This window comes from Pleurodeles waltl, chromosome 1_1, assembly GCF_031143425.1.
Source record: "Pleurodeles waltl isolate 20211129_DDA chromosome 1_1, aPleWal1.hap1.20221129, whole genome shotgun sequence".
NCBI classification, from domain to species: domain Eukaryota; kingdom Metazoa; phylum Chordata; class Amphibia; order Caudata; family Salamandridae; genus Pleurodeles; species Pleurodeles waltl.
In genome coordinates, this window is record NC_090436.1 from 819,182,598 (window position 1) to 819,202,477 (window position 19,880).

General features: G+C 48.1%; 1 protein-coding gene across 3 annotated transcripts in view; it reads right to left on the reverse strand.

Moving 5' to 3' along the window:
- KANK1 (KN motif and ankyrin repeat domains 1) overlaps positions 1-19,880 on the reverse strand; it is a 561,634-nt gene that overhangs the window by 369,186 nt on the left and 172,568 nt on the right. The window lies entirely within an intron of this gene.

Sequence of the window (19,880 nt, forward strand, 5' to 3'; positions counted from 1 at the left end):
GGAAGGCCACTTTGCATGTTAAGATTTGTATTTTGTATTTCTGCATGGGTTCAAATGGTACAGACATTAATTGTATCAACACTATTTTAAGTTCCAGGATGGTACAAGAGATGTACGTGGTGGAATGACAAGCCCCTCCATGAAAGCTTTTATGTTGTTTTCTGTTTTGTAGATATGCAGCAATTGCTGCTAAACACAGTTTTATAAATGTGTATGCAAAATGTGATTTTTGAAGAAGTAACTGCGTAATCTGCTGTTCAGACGGTGATGAAGGATTTATGTTGTTTGTAGCACAATACTGAATAAAGTTATTCAATTTGCTGCATAACACTCTTGTGGTTGGTGTTGTGGCTTCCTCTAAAATGCGCATGGAGGGAATTATAGGTACCTCAATTCTACGACCTCAGGAGCCAGATTGCAAGACTGAGCTGTTGAACACTGGGGTGCCTGTGTGCCCTGCTAAAAGTGAGAAGATCTGGAATGTTCAGAAGCTTGTTGTGATGTCCTAGGAAGAGATCCAACGACATTGTGTACCATGTTTGCCAGGCAAATGTTGGAGCTATAAGTATCATCTTAGTGATGTTTGTCTGAGTTTCCTGACCACATAGTCAATGAGTGCGAGAGGTGGAAAAGCATATGCAAAAATTCCTGACCAGTTAATCCATATTGCATTGCCTTTGGATTGTGGATGTGGGCGCCTGGATTTGTGTGTTCTACGGTGGCAAAGAGCTATATTGTTGGAGTCCTCTGCCGTTGGAAGTATGTTTTTAAAACTTGTGTGTGGACTTTCCACTGTAATGGCATGGCGAGCAAAGTAACAATGGATTAAACCCAGATCTATGAATGGGGGTGAATGTTTGACAATTTTCAGCATTCTATCAATCATTTTTTTGTGTTGCATTTTTGCCCTATAATGGGAAGGATATGCCCAGATGTCAGTCCCTTCCCTGGCACGCCACCAATTTCAAGCTAGCCTGGCTGATGAGGGGCGATACCTGGAAACCAGTCCCAGGATGCTTGTTTTCTAGTCCAGGGATCCTGCCCTGGCAGTTCGGGCTGGACTGTTCCCTTGTGGAGTAGGGTTAAGGCCGATTTGCATATGGCTGGGTCCAAACTGGAATAGCGTGGCAAGCAAAATAACTATGGATTAAACCCAGATCTGTGACTGGGGGTGAATGTTTGACAATGCTCAGCATTCCGTCCATCTTTTTGTGTTGCATTTTCGCCCCTAGATTGTGACCACTGTGATGCTAAACACTCTTATAGGGGTCTCATATGTGGTCTTGCATGTGAAACTATCACAGTGTAAGAAGCCATCATACCTAGAAGGCACATCACCATTGTGACTAGTAGACGATGTGACGTTAAAAGAGCCAGTTCGTTCTGGAGATTGGGAACCTCTGTGGGTTGGGGTAAGCTTTTGCTGTGATCAAATTGAGTATGGCTCCAAGGTAAAGTTGTATCTGGAACAGCTGTAGATGGGATTTGGTGGCATTGTTTGTAAATCCCAATTTGTGTAAAAGGTTGATAGTTGTAGTGTGCTGTAGACAGTTTTGTTTGCTGGTGTTTTTGATCCAGATAAGAAAAGACATGTATGTTTTGCCTTCTTAGATTTGCAGCTATTACAGCTAAGCATCTGGTGAACACGCATGGGACTGTTACATTGAATAGTAGCACTTTGAACTGATAGTAATGTTCAATTACCACGAACCGAAGGAATCAGTGATGTGCCAGATGGATTTGGATATGAAAGTATGCGTCTATCAGCTTTAATGCAGCCATGAAGTCACCTTCTTGTAGTCGTGGTATCATATCCTTAAGTGTCACCATATGAAAGTGTTCAGATATGATGTATATATTGAGTGGGCTGAAGTCCAGAACAGGACGGAGCGTGTCATCCTTTTTGGGTACTAGGAAGTATAGGGTCCTTGATGTTTGCGTAGGACAAGTTCTATCACCCCTTTTTGTTATAATGTTTTTACTTCTTTCTTCAACAGGTGTATATGCTGTGGGTTGAGGATGTGTCTTCTTGGTGGGATATTTGGAGGTTGTTGTTTGAGCTCCAGACATTATCCCTGAGTGATGATGTCTAACACCCATTGGTACAATGTCACCTATGAGCACAACTAATAGAGGTATTGTAGCCTTAACCCGACAGGTGGTGTGTGGTAAGGAGGAATGGTTGGTGAGTCACTGTTCGGTGGTAGAGGCTCCCTTTGTAGGCGTTCCTTTACTGCTAGCTTGTGACTTATAGCCACCTCAGTAATAAGACATTTCCTGATTGCTGGTGGCATTGCTGTTGTTGTCATTGGTAGCATGGTGTCTCTGGTGTGGTATTCTTTGAAGCCCCTCTCCCTTGGTAGCTCCAAAAGGGCTCTTGCTTTTGTGTCATGTATTGTAAGGCTCCCATTGACTTGGCTGTTTTTGTATTCTTTTTTATTATTTTCCAGTTACATGTCAAGCTCTGGACCAAAAAAAGGTTTACCATCAAAAAGAATGTTCAAAATGTGCTGTTGTACTATAGGATTAAACACAGATATGCAAAGCCATGCATGTCTATGGAGTATTACTGATAAATTAATGCCTTGTGCTGCGATATCTACACTATCTAATGCACATCAGATGGTTGGGTTTGATATTTTTAATCCCTTCCACAACTAGATCTTCCCTTTTTTTTCTTGTATTGGCAAGGGACATGTTCTAGTAAGCCCTCCATCTCATCCCATGTGGCCCTGTTATAGCTTGACAATAGGCCCAGAGAATTAGCAATTCGCCAGTGACTGAAGTTTTCTGTAGCCAACCTTTCCTCCCGCTGCATCAATGCCTTTATTGTCCTGGTCAGGAGCTGGAGCTTCCCCAGTGCCCTGCAAGGCTGTTCTTTTCCAAGCTGTAGTGACGACTAGGGAGTCTGCAGTAGAGTGTTCCCCTGAAATATATAGGGTATGGTGGAGAAGGCCTGTATTTGTGTTCTATCCTTTGTGTAAGTACTACAGATTTGACAGGATCTCTAAAAATGTCTTTGGATACATTTAAAATAGAACCTATCATCAATAGATACTGTACCATACTTTCGGTTTTGAAGAGTGTTCCCACCAAGAAATCGGTTTCTTACTCTGTGGTCTGCATGGGTAGTTTATGGTACTCCGGAGTCCTTTGTATGACACTACGGTGTCAGGAAGTGTCATCTGGTGGAGGTGCTTTTGATGGGATTGGCAGCCCTGTGTCGGTGTCCGGAAGGACCACATAATAGTCATCCCAAGAGTATGGGCTGAGGTGGACATCACTCAGTTGGAGTAATACTCCTAAAGCACAGGGCTATCCCCTCTTTCATTTTACTGAGTAGGTGAGGGTGATCTTGTACGTGAGGATAGAGGTTGTTGTAAAGGCATGGGGGCTTGTGGTTGTGGCACATCCAACTGTTGACACGGTCTTTTGGATGACTGTTTATGGTGCCTTCTCCTGCATGTACCTGTGTGAGCCCTCAAAAACACTGCCTTCTTCCTCTTGTAAGGCTTGTTTTTGTGATCCAGTTGCCTGCTTCTCCGGTACTACTGTTGTGGCTGAGGAAGGCACTTCTGTCTTGGTAAAGGTTGGAGCCATGGTTTTCTTTGGCATCTAACAGTGACCATGTTCCTTTTGTTTCTTTGGAGCTGATGACTGTTTGGATTCCGAAAGACTCGACGGCAAGCATTTTTTTTTGGACCGGAGTACATCAGCATCTAAGCCGGGCACGGATGTTTCGTTGGTGCCAATGCATGGCTCGACGTCGGCAGTTGTTTCGGCACCGATGTAGGCCTGGTGTCGACTCCCTCCTTGTCTCTATGCCTGGTCACCCAAATGAAATTTGGAACCTTCTCATCCTGTCTTGGCTCAGAGGCACACTCTCAATGTTGACCAGAATCCTGGGGCTATGGAGCACTGTGGCATGGAGGGGGATGGCTATGTACAACTTTGTTCAATTCAGGTGTGTCAATTGTACTTATGGCCCTTGGCGCCTTCTTCATTAGGGGTGCCAATGCAGGTACTGGAGTCTGGTGCATGCCCCCTCAACCTGTAAGTGACTCTTCTCCCCCACTGGACTCACTAGAGGCAAAAGAGTGCAGGCTGGCAATGATGTACCCCTGAGTAAGTGTGATGTTGACTTACAACTTGCCCTCGCTGTGGACTTCATCTTCCGATAACTCTGCTTCCCTTGCATCTCCATGGTGTCCGCTAGTCTCAGATCACATCTGTTTGAGTGCTTTGTTGTTTTTGAACAAGGTAAATGTGGCACAGTCCTGCTCCTTGTGCTCCAACAACAGGCACAGGTTGCAGACGTCATGGGTGTCGGAGTGGGTGTACTTTGCCCTGCACTGAGGGCACCTTCTAAATAAGCTGTTCTTTTTTAGCCTCAAGTACCCGGAGATGACCATTCTAAACGGTTGTGGAGGACGAAGAAATTCGTAGTCAGCTGCAACTGAGTGTGCCCTACTTTGCTCCAACTGCCGTAGGAGCTATGTGTCTATTTTCACTGTTGATCCTGTAACAGTTAGGCGTCCACAGGCCGCTTGGCAGTCAAAAACTTCAGAGCTCTGACGCAGTCAAAGTCCGATAGCAGAAAAAAATAATCTAACAAAGGAACGGCTGAACATGAGCAATGCCTCGAGGATTTGGAGATATGACGCACAACATCAACCATAAAGACCTCCACGAGAAAAACAAGTTGCATGCAGAGTCTGAACCCAACACTAGGTGGCAAGAGTGTGCATAGCATGTGTATCTGCAGCCAACACAAGCTACGAATAACCTCTTTTCTACCCTCAGTATCCAGCAAGATTGTCACATAAATCCTCTCACGTTGAAGTCGGAGAAAGAAAAGAAAACAAGCATCTTTGAAAGACAGCGCCTAATAGTTGACCTCTGTCTTTGAATGCATAGAAAATGTTACAAGATAAGAACAAGAATAAAAGGCCTGTTAACAGGAAACAAGTTTGTGGAAGGACACATAAAACATGGTTTAGGCAACAGGAGGAACAAACACAACAAGTAGAGTTTAAAGCAAATAAAGACAGCAAATGGAAAGCCAGAAAGTGTGAGTTGCAAACCACAAAGCCAATGGTAATCAACAGGCGGAATGCATTCCTAGGTCAATTTTCTCAAAGTCCCTGAGCTGTCTTTAGCAAACCAGACAGCTGTGCTGTGTGGTAGGCTTTGACATACAAATGTGAGAAACAATATTATTTAGAAAAGAGTGGCCTGGCAGCAACTGGTTCCTGCAAGCCAGCTGAAAAAATAGAGGGGAAAAAAACAGCCTGGGGCGGATTGGGGCAGGGAAGGAACAGAACACAGGTGAGTGGAAGAGTATGGAGGCGAGATGGAATAGTAAACAGGGAGGGGTTGAGGAGTAGAAGCAGTGGCATGTTTGTAAACATCATATTTAAATCTCAGCAAGGTCTGATAATAAAGCAGATCCAGAAGACTGTTTGTATGGTGGAGATAACACACCCTAGGTGACTAATTTTTCTCTTGATATTCCAAATGTTGGTCTCCGAAAGTTTAAGAATTGATTGACATCCACAACAAAGAAAATAAATTCAGCTAGTGTGGCTGAAACAAAGGCAAATTTCTGTATTTAAGACAAAAAGAAGTTCTCAAAAGAGTAATCTCATCGTCTGCATAGCATATTCTGACGAACGACTGAATCAAGAGATAAGATATCGTCCAAATACACCATTACTCAAATGCTCTGAGATTTGTGGCAAACCAGTGTCAAAGCTTTGTGACGTAACATGAAGATAATGAGGTAATGAAAGGAAGAGAGGTACGTTGGCATGTACTACTGAAATGGGGAGTTGGGAGGGTTTTCTATGTGAGTGAAATATGTGTTCTGCTAATCCAGTATCGCAGACTGCCTATGTAATAAGGAATCCCCGAGATGAACTACAGTTTATGTTCCAAGTTGATTATACACTACAGAGTAAATTAACTCACTTAACTATATAAACTGTATTTTTTGTTTTTATCTTGTAGTTTTTGTTTTGTACTCACTGGGTAGAGATAACTTTGTTCAGTGCCCTTGTTTTGGGAGGAGATTGCTACTTTCTGGGCTACCAGGACCACATTTCCTTAGGAGAAGTAGAGAGGACTTAAAAAAAGGTGCCAATATGTAAAAAGAAAAGCTCTATGCGATATCATTACATTGTTTAAAACACCAATGGATCTGAAACATTTCTGTTCATTTAAAAAAAAAAAATCCTAGCCTGTCAGCATGTGAAGTAGGCCACAGTATTGGGCACTTGCACCTGAAGCTGAAACCATGTCCTTACATCCCTCATCCTGTTCACTGGCATGGTGATCTACCATGTCAGGACCTCATTGGAAACCAAAATCAGATCTGGTAAAATGTTCACATGCAGGAGGCAGAGACTACAATAGGGTCGTACAGCACTGATTCGATCATGGCAGCCCATCTGCACTGACAGCAGCCCCTAGCCAGCACTCAGGAAAACACCAGAGTGGCAGGTATGGTTTTCCACAATGTTGCAACTGGAATCTTTTTTTCATATCTTTTAATTGATGATTTATCCTAATGAGCAAGAATTTCTTGCGAACGACAATCAACTGAACAACCAGGTGCTGCAGCATGCAAATGGTACAAATAATTTTTAATAACATCTACGGATATGCAGTGCTTAATTTGTGTTTCAACAGGGGATCTGTTCCCAACCCTCAATCCCTGTAACTATGTTCTTCATGGGAATCCCCCCCACCCACTCCTAAGGACCTTCATGATTACAGAGCCATCCACGCAGACAAGAGGTTGGCCCACCCCTTTCACCCTCCTCTGTACTCCTGCCGCTGGCCCCAGATCTTTACAAACATCTGGGCTCATCTCTGCATTCTGTCTACACCACTCCATGTTAGGACAGCAAGTCCTTTACAAATGGAATTTCCGCTTTCTCCCAATAATGTAGCATTGCTCGTCCTGTGACCACCAGGACTGCGTTTCAGAGGAGTGTGTATCTGTCAAGGTCACATCTCCCCAGATGTCCAGGGTGATAAGCCAGGGGGTGAATACCAGTGTATCTCCCACCACAGACGAAAGCTGTGTGTGTGCCCATCCAAAACAAACACCTCACTCTTCAGCACTCCTAGATCATGTGCAGCAGGGTGTCACGTTGGCCACATCCTCTCAAGCATCGGTCAGTATTTATTGTGTCCATTGCTGCAGCCTTCTGCGGGTGAATTAGGCCCAATGCAGTAGATTCAGCTGATTCAGCTGAAATCCAGCTTGGAAGGTGACCTCTTCAGGATATCTACCAGATGCCTTCTATTCATCCTCAATTCTGCCCAGATTGCCCTCCCATCTCTCTCTCAGTGTCTGGAATGGGGACGAACTATTTGCGAGGAGTGTAGAGTAGTTCAGGAATATAGTCTGTCTGTGCAGAGGGCCCCTAGTACCCTATACGATAACATGTTCTCTTCCTCTAAATTTTGGGACTGCTCAAGTTGGCGGTCAAGAATTGATTTGGCTTGCAAACAACATAGGAACTGGCCCCCTAACATATCATACGGTCTCTGCAAATCCTCGAAAGACAGCCTCCCATGTCACTTCACTGGTTCCCTGGCTTTGTGATGCCAAGCATATCCCATTGCCTGTATCTTGCCACCCTGTGTAGCTCCTGAATTCCACAGTGGCACATCTAGTGTCAATTTATCTCCCTAACCCAACCTGCATGTCACACGTCACCAAGTCTGGACCACTGAGGCTGTTGGTTCCAGGAGAGCCAGAAAACTCTCAGATCCATACATCTGCCAAGTATATCCTTGTGGATTTAGTAACCTCCTGTTAGCCATAAGAGATGGCTCTCTTTGGTCCACAATGGGCCTATCATTGACCACCAGCAGTTGTCATCCAGTAGTACAAGCATAGATCCTGCAAAGATATGCCCCCATACATTATCAGTCTGGTCAGAGTGCTTAGTGCTATCTCTGGCATGCCACTGTTCCACAGTAAGGTTTTGACCTCGACCTTCACTGCTTTAGTGAAGTGGTCTGGAACCTCAAACAACACATTGTGTAGGGCATAAAAAGATTTGGGCAGGTATATCATCTTTTATAGGGCCAACCTTCAGGGAGAGGAGAGTCAACGCCAGAGGGCTACCCCCCAGCAAAAGAGCGCCAGCATGTTTCACAAAGTCCTATCATGAAACGATTTTCTGTCCATGGTCACATATGCACCTAGTTAGGTGAACCTTGTTTCCTCCCAAATTGGTGGATTCGACCACTAATCTTTTGGTGACCAATAAGACAGTGGGTATGCAACAGACTTCCTCCAGTTAATTTTTATGCCGAAGTAAAAACTGAAGACTTAAAGAATTTCTAAAACTCTTGGGAGGGAGTCTATCCAGGTCCACAAGGTACAATAGGACACTGTCCGCGTAGAGGGAGACAATATCCTCCCAGCCTCCATTCAATCGTAGTTCTCTTGGCAATGTGTCTCGTTTTATCCAATTCGCTAGTGGTTCCATCGCCACCACAAAGAGTGGTGAGGACAGGGAACATCCCTAGTGAGTGCCCCTGTGCAATTCAAATTTGTCTAAGAGTGCTTCATTTATTTGCACCCTCGCCATCAGCCTCTGGTAGAAAAGAGGCACCCATGTCTGGAAGGAGGGTCTGAATCCCATCTGTTTCACAGCGCCATATGGGAGGGCCCTTCTAATAAATCAAAAGCGTTCTTGGTGTCAGTTCCCTCACACACTGTCAGCGGGTCAGGCACCCAAACAGATGCCATTATCTGTGCCTGGTGGACCTTCAGGCCAAATTTGTCAGAGGCAACCATACTATCTATTGCTTGCACTGAACAGTTAGCCATAACTTTAGCAAGTATTTTCATTTCTATATGCAGTAGACAGTCTGTATAGTACACATTCCACTGGCACCACCTCAGGCTTGTGAGTTAGGAAGATAGTCACCTGTTCAAGGTCGCTGGGAAGCTCGACCCTCTCCCAAGCCTCACAGTATATGTCTTGTAGTGGCTTTACCACCCTGCTTTTGACATATTTGAAGAACTCTGGGGATGCCAGTGTCCTGAAGATTCCCTGCTGTTAATTTGGGATCCCTCTCCGTAATGTAAGCATCTGAGGGATTTCCTAGTTTTACTTCACAGCTGCGTGACTGGAATAGCACTCATGAATTTCTGCATGTCTCCCCTCACCTCTGGGGAGAGATGCAAGGTATACAGATCACCCAGGAACCAAATGGAGATTTCCCCACTCGCCTCTGCCAAGCCTGTCAGCACTCCCTGTGGCATCCAGATCACTGGGCTCCATCTCCGTCCCTCCTCTTTCTTTGCAAGCCAGGCTAAAATCTTTCCTGCCTTGTTCCCCATTTCATAGATTCTTTTCTGCTGTGCCCTGTCCTGGCTTTCTGAATTACAAGGCACCTTATGCCCTCCCAAAGCAGAGTTGAGCTCTCTGCCAGTTCTGGGCCATTTTCTCTATATGCCTGGCCTCACCATTCTGTATCTCGTCCTCCATTTCCACTATTTTCTTCTCTGCCACATGGGAAATTAGTGACCTCTTACTAGCTTCTTGTATGCTCCCCAGAGAATCATGCCTGAAGACACCAACCACCTGTTTTTGGGGAAATATGTGGGCGTCACGTCCTGCGCGTGTTTCCGAGTAGCCCGGTCCAGGTGCCAACAGGACCAATGCAGGAGCCTGATCACCACAACTCAGTAGACTGCAGGGAATAATCCTAGATACCCCATGGCAGGTATGTCATGTTCCAGTATCTGTGCTGTTGGGTCACTGGTACTGAAAAGTACTCTAATCTTGACCGGAATTGGGACACGTATGATGTGTGTGAAAACTGCCTGGGCCCCAGTTGTGACACCCGCTGGAGATCCACCAACCCCAGAACCCCTGTGAACGATAATAGATGTGGGTGGTCTTTGGGTAGCAACACCATTACACTTGGTTAACCAGTCCCACATCCTCTCCAGTCCTGCCCCCTGAAGGCACAGCTGGAGATACCAGGAAGCCACAAGTAAATGCTCCCAGTTAATGTGCCCTCCACTGCTGCCCACCGTTCAAAGAGTTCCACCCAAATTTTTGTAACTTGAAACAGTAAGGACCTACGAGCCAGGATCCTCTCCCCCTCGATCCAGTGGCATAGCCGACATTTAGTAAAGTCTTTTTGAGCCTTTTCCCAGGATCCTACATTGATTACCATTCAAGTGTATTTCCTTTAGCAGAATCAAGTCGTGGGATTGGAGCGCCCAATATTTCATCATTACTCTTCATTTGCTACCATTAACATTACATGATACAATCCTTAGGGAGAGGCTTATCCTTATCTGTTGGGATGATCGGGGACCATATGGGTGCCTCCCATCTACACCCCATGCCACCACATAGAGTAGCTAGTTTGCTCAGTCACGGCCACCAATAACTTCCCAATCCCCAACTCCCTTACTCTCACCTCGTGCTGAGTGTAAAAAACAACCTGACCCCCAATGCCCGAGATGCTTGCCCCACCACACTGTGCATATATTACCAACTGTCCAATTCAGAAACAGTCCAAGTGGGTCCAGGCAGTGCTGAGGGAGAGGAGCATACTATCTACATATAGGGAAACTGAGTGAAGTCCATCATTGAGTGGTATACTCCATTGCTGCCCCTGCACATGGAGGACGTGAGCTAACTGCTCCATAGCTAGTGAGAACAGCAGTGGGACAGCAGAGAGCTCTGGTGGTTGTTCCTGTCAATCGGGATACCGATTGAGTCGGAGATGAGACTACCTATTTTCACCCCGGCAGAGGGATGAGCATTGAGGAGTTTTCTTGGCCATGTCACTTAAGCACCTCAAACAAGTAGGCCCACTTCAGGGGGGTCAAAGGCCTTTTCTAAGTCAAGCACCAGACAGCCCGCCAGATGCCAGGCTTCAGGGGCATACTCCAGTACAAGAAAGAATCAGCACTGGCTGAGGGAAGTTATTTCTCGCAGGCACAAATCCATTCTGGTCTGGGTGGACCAGATGTGGAACTAAAGGAGCCAGACGAGCTGCTGGAATCTTAGCAAGTATTATATAGTCTGGGTTTGAGATGCATGAACGGCTGAAAGGATTCCAACACCTCGGGATCCCTGCCAGGTTTTGGTATTGATGTAAGTAGCACTTTGCATAGTGTGGGTGGAAGTCAGGCAGCTGACCTGGCCTCGTCACAAAGTTTTCAAACGTGGGGCAAGAAGTGGAGCATAGGCTTTATAGAAAGTGTGACGTTGCTGTTAAGCTCCTCACCCTGTTCAGTTAACACTTGGAGGGTCACATTGGTTAAGGATTCAACCTCTTGTGCTGTCTGGGCAATCACTGATATGTATAAGGCAGTTTAATTTTGTGTGAATGCAGCATGTATGTACCATATGTATGAGGGCTTCAGACTCTGAATGTATGGATAGTATGGGTCGTTGTAGCTGCTCCTGCCCAACAAGCCAAGTAATTAGTGCTCCCACGCCTCAGAGTTAGTCCTTGCTGAGTGTGCTGCATAATTGGGGCAGCGCAGATCCTCCAGCAATCCTGTGCACTTGCATCTTGCCTGGTTAAGGCACTTCCTACCCTTTTCAGAAGACTGTGCCGGTCTTATATCGCAGCAGCATCTGCTCCACCTGAAAGACATCTTGATCAATCTGGCGATGAATGTTCAGAGCACTTCCTAAGAAGTGTCCCCTGGTTGCCACCTTACAAGGCCTCCCACTTGATCAATCGTGAGGTAGCAGTGTCTGCATTAATGTAAAAAGAAAAAGAAAATAAAAAATTCTGATATGCTATTACTGTGGGAGGGCCCGAAGGGAGGATCTTCCAACGCTGCTGCCTGCAAGCACCATGATGAGATAGGAGGAAGACCATAATCCCAGCACATATGTAAATGTTAGGAGATTATGGTCCAAATGGGCCCTCCTGAGGTAGTCTATGTAAATAACATGGTGAACTAAGTCTGGGGTGCTAACAAGTCGATTGATGCGAACATGGAGGTTGTGGGTGTGTGAGTAGAAAGAGTATACTTTTTTTTAGGACATTACACAGGCGCCACTAGACATCAAACAGGTTCTAGTGTCGTAGCCAGCCTGATAAAGCATGTGCGTTTGAATTAGCAACAGTGCAAAGATGGGGGGGATTGGAGGGTCAAGGGGGTAGGAGGATCGTCAGTCAAAATCAATGCTCAGGACATTGTTAAAGTCTCTGCCAAACAGCCATGGGAGCCTGCTCCATCACGACAGAACCCCAGTCGGGTATTCAAGAATGCCATTTGCTTGTAGTTCGGGGTATATAGGGCTCCAAGCATCATATGATGGCCCTCTACAAAAACAAGGGGCTCTCAGGATCTGTAACTACGGCATCTGCAACAAAGGGGACCCTGGCCCTTATCCGCACCAGGATCCCTCAGGCATATGTAGAATAGTGGTGAATCATCCACATAAGAGGGACCATGACAACTGCTTAAAAGGGCTCAAAACGAGTTACAAAAAATGTCACATACTTCAATGGTGCCAGAGGAGAGGAGGTATTGGCTGATCCCCAGTTCCAGGATCAGAGAACAGTGAAGAGTATGTGGGAGAGGATAGCGGATCGCTGCAGAAAGTGGCGTCTGTCACTTCTGGTTTAGAGGGCCAAGGGTCTTGAGCATCCAACAGCCTATGTGTTTTTTTGAGGGAGTGGGTCTGAACTGTGTTGGTTGCCAATGACTTACCAGAAGGGATCTGGGCTGACAACACCCCGGCAAAGAATGAGGTGGTATCTTCTGAGGCCCAGATCTTCCCCTATCGCAGCAGTTTCAGGATTTTGTATGTATCACAGTACTGAATTTGCTTTGGTGGTGGCTACTGACCAAGTGAGGAGTATAATGGACAGTGGAGGGAGTGCAGCCATGATTTTATTACATGCGTTGGCACCTTTCGATACTGTTGATCACGGGATTCTTATAGCACAGTTGGCAGAAATCGGAATTGGTGGCTCTGCCTTAAAGTTGTTTGGTTCCTTTCTCTCACATAGAGAACAATTGGTGGCTGTGGGAGAACTGAGGTCAAAATCTTTTTAACATTTATGTGGCTCCTTTGCCAAAACGAATCCGTTCTTTTGGCTTTTCCCCCATAGCATATGCTGATGATACACAGCTTATAGTTTCCATTGCTAATGACACGGATGAGACAGGTTTGAGGTTTCACAAATGCATGGGGGCTAATGTACAATGGATGAATCTAAGTAGCTTAATGATTGAGTCAACAAAAACGGAGGTCCTGTTGTTTGGGAAGAATTTGCCCTTCTGTAATCAGGCTTGGTGGCCTCAATCCGTGGGACCCCTTCCGACTCCAATATCGACCGTCAAAAATGTACGTATCATGTCTGATGCCAGTTTATCCTTTAACTCACAAATAAACAAACTAGTGTCTTCCAGTTTCTATCACGTAAGATCAGGAAGATCCTGGTTTACATTCCATTTGAGTTACAGAAAACAGTGGTGACTGCGCTGATTTTGTCCAGACTGGACTACTGTAAAACCATATATTTGGGGGCTCATCAGTATTCTTCGAAGAAATTGCAATGCCTACAGAATGCTGCAGCACGACTTCTAAAACAAAACAAAAAAAAACAAAAAAAGATAGCCAAATTCTCAGAAACCTTAAAAGAGTGACTCTGGGTGCCTGTGAGGAGAAGGGTCAAGTTTCCACCCTCTCTGTCTTGTTCATAAAACACTGTATGGAGCTGCTCCGAGATTTTTAAAGAAATCTGCCCTGGCATATCCCCAGCAGATTAAGATCCTCCAATGCCAGGTTGATCAAGGTGGGTAGATTTAAGAGATCTAGCTAGGGAAGCAGAAGATTTACATATTTGGCAGTACATCTGTGGAACAACCTGCCTGATCAGTTGAGGGGCTAATCCAATTTGCTGGGTTTTAGAAAACTGCTAAAAACCTGGCTCTTCTCCCATCCACCTAACGAGGTTTAATTCATGGTTGGCAATCAGGCCACCGGAATCACTTGAGTCTGTTGAGCGCTCTATAAAAAGTATTAATATCAATACCAGTGAATGCAAGCAGACAGTGAAGGCAAGCGTGTAGGTTGTACAAGTGCAATGAATCCCCAGTACCAGGTGATTAAACCACACTGCAGCTTGGCCTCATGATCTGTAACTGTGGGCCTATGCTGCACCATGGATGACTCCTTGGTCATAATCCTGTCTGCCAACCTTTTGTGGTCAGCATGGAGTAGATCCAGATGAGCCACCACAGCATCTTTTTGCCTTTTTTCTAGGGTGTTCTCAGATCTCCGCTAGTAATGTGGCAGAGTGAGCGCCCAGGTCTATTCCAGCCAGTGCCAGGGCTTGCCCACCAAGGTTCTGCCTCTTCGTGGCCCCACGCCACTAGGTTTGGTGCGCACCAGGCGGTACTGCGCAGGGGTGTGGGTCGCTGTCCCAAGCCTGCACTGACTTGTCTCGCCATGGCATAGGTATCCAGTTCAGGAAAAAGTGCACAATGTATTGGGTTGATAGGGGCCCTAATCAAATCAAATCAAATCATTAACATTTATAAAGCACGCTACTCACCCGTGCGGGTCTCAAGGCGCTAGGGGGAAGGGGTTACTGCTGCTCGAAGAGCCAGGTCTTGAGGAGTCTCCGGAATGTGGAGTGGTCCTGGGTGGTCCTGAGGATGGTGGGGGAGGGTGTTCCATGTCTTGGCCGCCAGGTAAGAGAAGGACCTCCCACCCGCCGTGGAGGAGCGGATGCGAGGGACGGCGGCGAGAGCGAGGCTGGTGGAGCGGAGAAGACGGGTGGGAGCGTAGAAGCTGAGGCGACGGTTGAGGTATTCTGGTCCCTTGTTGTGGAGGGCTTTGTGTGCGTGGGTGGGTGAGGAGACGGAAGGTGATCCTTTTGCTGACGGGAAGCCAGTGCAGGTGTCTCAGGTGGGCGGAGATGTGGCTGTTGCAGGGTATGTCGAGGATGAAGCGGGCGGAGGCGTTTTGAATTCGTTGCAGACGTTTCTGGAGTTTTGCGGTGGTCCAAGCGTAAAGAGTGTTGCCGTAGTCCAGGTGGCTCGTGACGAGGGCGTGGGTCATGGTCTTTCTGGTGTCAGCGGGGATCCAGCGGAAGATCTTCCGGAGCATGCGGAGGGTGAGGAAGCAGGAGGAGGATACGGCGTTGACTTGTTTGGTCATGGTGAGAAGTGGGTCCAAGATGAAGCCGAGGTTGTGTGCGTGGTCTGAGGGGGTCGGTGCGGTGCCAAGGGCCGTGGGCCACCAGGAGTCGTCCCAGGCGGTCGGGGTGTTACCGAGGATGAGGACTTCCGTTTTGTCTGAGTTCAGTTTCAGACGGCTGAGTTTCATCCAATCTGCGACGTCCTTCATTCCATCTTGCAGGTTGGTCTTTGCGCTGGTGGGGTCCTTGGTGAGGGAGAGTATCAGTTGAGTGTCGTCGGCGTAGGAGGTGATGATGATGCTGTGTTTGCGTACGATGTCGGCGAGGGGGCTCATGTAGAAATTGAAGAGTGTCAGGCTGAGCGAAGAGCCTTGTGGGACGCCGCAAATGATCTCGGTGGGGTCTGAGCGAAAAGGAGGGAGGTAGACTCTTTGAGAGCGGTTGGAGAGGAAGGAGGCGATCCAGTCCAGGGCCTGGCCTTGGATCCCGGTGGAGCGGAGGCGGGTTATTAGGGTGCGGTGACAGACGGTGTCGAAGGCAGCCGAGAGGTCGAGGAGGATGAGGGCGACTGTTTCACCGTTGTCCATCAGGGTTCTGATGTCGTCTGTGACTGAGATGAGGGCGGTTTCAGTGCTGTGGTTGGCTCGGAATCTGGATTGAGAGGGGTCGAGAAGCTTGTTGTCTTCAAGGAAGTTGGTAAGCTGCTTGTTGACGGTCTTCTCTATGACTTTGGCAGGGAAGGGGAGGAGCGAGATGGGGCGGAAGTTCTTCAGGTCGCTTGGGTCAGCCGTAGGTTTCTTCAGTAGGGCGTTGACGTCAGCGTGTTTCCAGCTCTCGGGGAAGGTGGCAGAAGAAAACGAGGAGTTTATGATGGTCTTGAGGTGCGGGCGATGATGTCGTCAGCTTTATTGAAGATGAAGTGTGGGCAGGGGTTCGAGGGGGCACCGGAGTGGATTGAGTTCATGGTGGTTTTGGTCTCTTCTGTGTTGATGTGGGTCCAGGCGTTGAGGGTGATGGCTGGGGTTGTGGGTTCAGTGGTGGTCGGCTGGGTCTGGTGTCCGAAGCTGTCGTGTATGTCGGTGATCTTACGATGGAAGAAGGTGGCGAGGGAGTTGCACAGGTCTTGTGAAGGCGTGATGGCATTGGGGTTGGAGAGCTCTTTTACGATGTTGAAGAGTTCTCTGCTGTTATGGCTGTTTTTGTCCAGTCTGTCTGTGAAGAAATTCCTTTTGGCTGCGCGGATCAGGTGGTGGTGTTCGCGGATAGCGTTCTTGAGGGCAGTCATGTTGTCTGCGGTGTGGTCCTTACACCAGGCTTTCTCGAGGGTACGACAAGTTTTCTTTGATTCCTTAAGGGTGTCAGAGAACCAGAGAGGTTTTTTGGTGTTGGACTGTCTTGGAAGGCGTCTGAGGGGAGCGAGGTTGTCTGCGCAGTTGGTGATCCAGTTCATGAGGCTGAGGGCTGAGTCGTTGGGGTCGGCGGAGAAGGTGGGTTGGTTGTCGATGAGCGTGGAGAAAAGCTGTTCTTCGGGGATTTTGTTCCACTGTCGACGAGGAATGGGTTGAGTGCGGAGGTGGCGAGTCTCGCGTCGGAAGGTGAAGTGGACACAACTGTGGTCGGTCCAGTGTAGAGCGGAGGCGTGGCTGAAGGAAACGTGTTTGCTGGCGGAGAAGATGGGGTCGAGCCTGTGTCCGGCGATGTGGGTGGGGGTGTTCACCAGTTGCTTGAGGCCGAGGTTGGCGAGGTTGTCGAGTAGGGCGGAGGTGTTGGGGTCGTTGTTCTGTTCTAGATGGAAGTTGAGGTCGCCGAGGAGGATGTAGTCTGGCGAGGCGAGGGCGTGCGGGGAGATGAAGTCGGTGATGGAGTCGCTGAAGAGGGCGCGCGGTCCGGGGGGACGGTAGATGAGGGATCCTCTGAGGGTGGTCCTGGGGTCTGTGCGGATCTGGAAGTGCAGGTGTTCGGCGGCGAGGGGGGTGTCTTCGGTGGAGGTGGTGACGCTGATGGAGTCTTTGAAGACGATGGCGATTCCTCCTCCTACTTGGTTGGTGCGGTCTTTCCTGGAAATCTTGTAGCATTCGGGGATGGCTGTGGCGATGTCGGGGGCCGAAGAGGCGTTCATCCAGGTCTCAGTGATGAAGGCAACGTCTGGTGCGGTGGAGTCCAGGAGGTCCCAGAGTTCAACGGCATGCTTGTGGACGGATCGAGCGTTGATCAGGATGCATTTGAGGTGGTTGATGGCGCGTGGGCTGGTGGTCGTGGTTGATTCGTGGTGGAAGGTAAGTTTGCAGGTGTGACATGCGAAGGGTCCGTGGGTACGTTTCGGGTTGGCTTGGAAGCAGGTACTGGAGCGCCCTGGGTTGAGGGCGTGGAGGGTGATGGGGTCGTAGTGGTGCAGCGGGGTTTGGGAGTGCTGAGGGCCAGGGGTCGTGGCGCTGGGCGCGGGCCAGGCGCAGACGGGCTTGCCTTTGGCGCGCCCGCTGCACAGTTGCGCAGCGGCCACCATAAGAGGGAGGAGGGAGGTGGGGGACGGGAGTGGGGCGACGAATGGGAGCTGGTGGGGCGGGGGCGTGCAGGAGGTGGCGGCGGGAAAGCAGAGGGAGGGGGGACAGGTAGAGGGGAGAAAAGATGGGGGAAGGGGGTTAAGGGTGGCGGGGAGTTTAGGAAGAAAGTTAGGAGGAAAGTTAGGAAGATAGGGGAGGGGGGGGTTATAGAGGTGGAGGAGGGTGAGGGTGAGAGGTAGAAGATAGATTAGGGTGAGGGTGAGAGATAGAGTGAAAGGATAGGAAGATAGGGGGGTTACAGAGGAGGTGGCGAGTGAGGGGGAAAGAGAGATAGGTAGATAGAGCGATAGGCAGATGGGGGCGTTACAGAGGGGGTGGCGAGTGAGGGAGGTCAGGGAGACGAGACAGGAGCAGGAGGGCAGACGCGGGAAGAACCAAGCAGGAGGTAAAAGAAGAAGAGGAGCAGAAGAGGGAAGAGCAGAGGACAGAAGATCACAGAAGAAGGTAAAGAAGAAGAGGAGCGGAAGATCAGAAGAACACAGAAGAAGGTAAAGAAGAAGAGGAGCGGAAGATCAGAAGACAGAAGAACACAGAAGAAGGTAAAGAAGAAGAGGAGCGGAAGATCGGAAGACAGAAGAACACAGAAGAAGGTAAAGAAGAAGAGGAGCGATGAGCAGCAGAGGGAAGAGCCAAGAAGAGGGACACAGAAGAAGAAAGCACACGCAGGTCGCGGTGCAAAGGAGAGAGAAAGAAGCACACAGAAGAAGAACACAGATGAAGACAGAAGACAGGGAGCAGGAAAGCAAGAAGAGTACAGATGAAAAATACAGAAGAAGAGCACAGAGGAAGAACAGAGATGAAGAAAAGAAGCAGGAGAGGAGGTGAGTAGCGCGGGGCGAGGGGCTGGGCGGTGGGTGTATTTACTGTGAATTTGCTGGGCTTGCTAGGAGGTCTCAGGAGCCTGGGCTGGTGGAGCTGCAGCGGCAGGGGGAGCGACCTACCCTTGGGTCTAGAGTCTAGAGCCCACCGTTTTCAGTTGTGCCTCTGGCTTGTCCAACACGTACTCTGCCAGCCAGCTATCCTCTTTGACCTCTCCCCCACTGATGTGTAAGGGGGGGCACAAATCACCGCAACAGGTCCCATCCCTTTGCAGCCAGGATAGCTAGCAAGAATGCACTGCAATGGGTGGTCACCATAGGTGGATGGCGGTGCTATGGGTCATTGGTGTTGTGAACCAATGTGCGGTGCCTCCAGCCCCCCTCTGGGCGTAGAACTCTGGCCCGTTGATCAGTAGGTCCCGGGCTTACTCATTCCGCGGACTTGGCCTGACAGTTCAGACTGCTCTACTGCTAGTGTCAGCCATCTTATGCTGCTACAGCTTATCTGGGCAACCCCCCAACCTGTCAGTGCTGTCTTTCGCTGGGTCTTTGGCTCTCCATTGTCTCACCACTACAGTCCCTGTCCGCACCCCATGACTATCAGGGGTTGCAGGGCCCAGGTGGGGCCTTCAGGATCACACCGCAAGCAGGCCTGCAGCACCAGGGCTAAGCATCAGACTCCTCTGCTGCTTGGCCACACCCCTGTGACTGGAATCATGTTAACCAAAAAAGTCCTGGAAATAAATCAATTGCCAAAAATCAGTTTTAAAAGGAGACTGGCTCTTTGATGAGCCAGTGACATCTTTCCCAATTTCTTTGATAAACTTGTTCTCAAAAGGAAGATTTGTAGTCTCTGAGCTCTCTTTTGTGAAAGCCAAGGGACTGATCTTGGGCTATACTTTCATCAGCTTCAGTTGAAAAAAAAAGGTACATGGAACTCAATTGGTAAATGCCCCAGTCTGGCCTCTTTTGTCAAGCCCAAGCGTGATCTGTTCCTTTGTTCTGTTAACGTCTTTTCTAATAAGTAATTTTAAAGCACCTCTGACAGACCAGGAACAGTGTTAATCTACTAAGGATACTGTTGCTAAATCAGACCTATCGAACAATTCAATAACAATTCAGAAATTAACCTAAAGAACATTAAACTTTACAATGAAGACTGACAAGAGTTTACAATTAAACCATGACGGTATATAGAAAGTTTTACAGGCATTACTAACAGCAAATAATTGGTAAGAATCAGTCAATCATTTAAATCAAGTAATAATACCACGCTGAAGCCAGGGGTGTGGCATTCCTAGAGCCTGATGCCCAGGACATATTGTTTGAGGTC